At 38.5% G+C, this 3815-nt stretch overlaps 1 pseudogene; it reads right to left on the reverse strand.

Moving 5' to 3' along the window:
* The window catches only part of LOC102496938 (coiled-coil domain-containing protein 25 pseudogene), a 3223-nt pseudogene extending 1817 nt beyond the window's left edge, over window positions 1–1406 (reverse strand).
* Between the last annotated feature and the right edge of the window lie 2409 nt (window positions 1407–3815).

Below are 3815 nucleotides of genomic sequence, written 5' to 3' on the forward strand. Positions count from 1 at the left end.
AAAAAAAAAAAACCCTATTTAATGATTACAATAAGTTATATAGCATCAGCTAGGTGCTCTTTTATAGTACATTCATCCTACTCAGAGTTTCACACCTAAAGTCAGACATGTGTTCACAGATATGTATGTATATGTCAGCTAAACTTGCTATTGAAACTAGTTAGATTAAATAAGATATTTTGTGAATCAATAAGATATCGGGGAAGAAAAGGAATAAAAAGCAACTGTAGACACTAGAGACAATGTGGGAGGAGGGTAAGAAATGGCAGAGGATGACAAATATGGGGAAAGGGACCAGCAGTTAGCATAATGGCTATGTCGCTGGACTCCCATGTAGTCGTCCACGGTTCAAGTCCCAAACCCAGTGGCTTAAACTCACGTCGAGCACATGTGCATGTGTGCCCAAGATCCCGAGAGGAGAAGGGATTGCAGCGTGGCCATCCCCTCTGGGGGGGAGATTTCTTGCTTTCTGTCTCTCTGTCTCTCCCTGTCTTCTGGTGAGCGCACGCACCCAATAAGAAAAAAGCTCTCCAAAAAAAGAAAAAAAAAAGAAAGAAAAGAAATATGGGGAAAAATACATATATACAAGAAATGGAAAATTACTTGTCAACAATAACATGGATGATTAAGCCACTATACAGTGTATTCTGGATGGGAAATCACATTTTGTATGCTATGATGATGCTCAGTGAATGAATGTAAAATAAATAAGCAAATTAAAAAAAAATAGAATGAAATCTACACATTCAGTAATCAAAATGGTTTCTCTTTTTAAAGAAGTATTTTATTTAACTTTATATTATCATTGTTATTATTATTATTATTTATTTCCAGAGAGAGAGAGGAAAAGTGAGAAAGCAAGCCTCTGGGACTTGCCTCAGATCCAGGAATCGAACCACTATCAGCCATGTGGGAGTCCAGTGGCCTTAACCACTACACCACCTGCTGGACCCTCAAAATGGTTTCTTACTTTCCCCATTTTCTACAAAGTATTCCTCAGACTCAGGCCTTTTTAACCATGTATAAATATTGGTAGAACTATAATTTAAAAGGAAAAATTCACCATGGTGAATTTTTTAAGTTATTTTGAACAATTCACTTCATCTGATTCTTTTGTTTCTCCTTCCTCTATTTTCCTGGCTCTTAGCTACTTCACAGTAAATAAGACTTTGGTGCTAAGGCCAAGAAGGAGCTGGAGAAAAAGTAAAACTCATTCACCATTCTAAAGCGATTGCTCCCACTGCTCACTCATATCATTATACAACTACCAGAACTTTCTTAAAGGGTCAGAGAAACAAGAAGACCTAATAACAAACACGCTCAAATTCCAGAATCACTGCTATTCTTTTTTTAATTTAAAATAAGTTATCTAATATTGACTCTCACTGTAAAATTCTTTACCGCATTCGGGTACCACTGTTTAATACAATAGCTCCTACAAATTTACTTTGAGCTTCCTGGAAAAGCGACATGTAAATAAAACATTATACTCATAACATCGCCCCTAATAATCTAGAAAAGGCACTAAATAGCAAGCTGATGGAGTCACAGATGGTACTAAATTGAGAAGTGCTGCGAACATCAGTAAAAGCAGGAAATTTTACGCAAAAAAGACTTAACACACTTAAAATAAGACCAAAATATTTTTAACTTTGTGGGGGGTTAGGGGGGAATGACCCTCTTTAGAGTACTCAAAACATGCTGTCCAGCGTAGATGTTACAACCAAAATGTAAAGACCAACCAGAATCATTTACAACTCTTTAAAACCAACTAACACACAGAAGGGGGCAGGGGGCTGGTAGTCACATAAATAAAAGGATAATAATAAACAGGAAAAAATAAATATACTGAGTTCATTAGAAAGTGTCGATGAGCAGCTCAGGTCTGTATGTGTATAACGCTGAAAGATCGCAAAGCTCCTTTAGAATATGCTTATTCAAGGAGGCGTGCTTCATCCTAAGCAGTCATATAAGCCTGAATTTGCCTCCTACTTGGGCAGAGCCATCTGCCTGGGTAGATTTTGCATATGGACCAAAACAGAAATAATGTGTCCTATGAGGCCTGTGCTTGGGGTTACAGGTGGCTTTGAGTTTGTCCCCTACTTCCCATGGCAACCAACGGAACACCTGTGAGACGTGGTTAGAAATATAGCCAGAAACAACAAAGACAAAATAAAATGATGTTGACATCATCACCACCACCATGCTTCCATCTTCTATGCTCTAACCTGTGCCTTTTGGAAATTTTAGACCTGTTTTTAATATCAAAACATGTTAACATCAAACTATATTTATTCTCCTTTGGCTCCCAATACATGTACTGGTTGTTCCATTTGTTCAGGTGAATGTCTCTGAATATAATGTCTCAGTGGACTGAGTATAGGGCCTATTTTTATGAGCTACTCACATTCAAATGTTCTTCCTCCAATCAAGTTCTATAATCACTGAAGTCTGACACATGAGGTCTTACCATAAAACAGGCTTTCGACATTGTTGAACTGAGTATATGCCTTTGAAATGTATTAGCCTGAGGAATTTAGTTACCCAGAAAATAGTGTTGAAAGTGATTGGAAAAAAAATACTTTGATGTATCTATGTATCTGTCAAGTTTAATGTCAGTAACCTTGGACCCTAAAAATGGGTACAAATTTAGTAACTGAAAATAGATTGAACACAATAGTTTATTTCTCTGTTTTGAGAAGAAAGGCTTAAGAGAGAGAGAGAAAGGAGAAAGAAGAAAGAAAGAAAAGGGAAGGGAAGGGGAGGGACAGGACGGGATGGGAAGGGAAGGGAAGGGAAGAAAAGAGAAAAGGAGAGGAGAGGAGAGGAGAGGAGAGGAGAGGAGAGCAGCGCAGGGAGGCCGAGACTGGCGGTCATCTGCCCAGGACTTTCACGCATTCCATAATGCCAGCACTCAGCTTGTGTCTACCTCACCGCTTTGCCATTCTAGGTGTGCATCTCCCACCTTACAGTCCAAGACGGCCACTTGGAGCCCATCCTCCTCGTGCTGCAGTCCATTGGCCAGGACTTACTCACATGACTAGACAATAAAGTGTTTATTCCAGACAGTCATGTGACCAGATAAAAGTTGGGGGTTCTAGTATATCTGCTACTGAATAAGAAAGGATAGAATCGAGTCTGGAGGAATCTAGCAGTCTCTGTTTTAATTAAGAATTGTAATTTAATAGTTAAAACTTGCTAATTTTAACATTCTTTTAACATTAGTCCTTGGTGACCAAAATAAGCATTGATTCTCAATTCTTTGTTGAACACAGTTTCTTGAAGTTTGATATCTGAATAAAATTTCTTACTTTTCCCGTCAACTATTAAAAAATTCTGCTTCGGGACTAGCAGTTAGCGTAATGGCTATGTCGCTGAACTCCCATGTAGTCGACCATGGTTCAAGTCCCGGACCCAGTGGCTTAAACTCACGCCAGGTGCGTGTGCGTGCATGCCCGCCCAAGAGCACGAGAGGAGAATGGAGGAGAAGGGATTGTGGAGTGGCCATCCCCCTCTGGGGGGTGATTTCTCACTTTTTGTCTCACTGTCTCTCTCTGTCTTTATGGAGAGCACATGAGCCCTATAGCAAAAAAAAAAAAAACCTCTCCAAAAAAAAAAATTGCCTCAAGTTTCTATAGTTTATTTACTACAGAGTTTCTTCATTTATGCTATCATAAAAGGCAGCTGTTCACATGTAATTAGACAACATAAACTTTAAGGTTGTTTTTTTTTTTAACCATGGGCTTTATATTTTTATATAATGGAATTCCTAGGTGAGTTTATGAAATTAAACAAACTTTAAGGCTTTCCCTTTT

Source organism: Tupaia chinensis, unplaced genomic scaffold, assembly GCF_000334495.1.
Source record: "Tupaia chinensis unplaced genomic scaffold, TupChi_1.0 Scaffold140095_1, whole genome shotgun sequence".
Classification (NCBI taxonomy): Eukaryota; Metazoa; Chordata; class Mammalia; order Scandentia; family Tupaiidae; genus Tupaia; species Tupaia belangeri.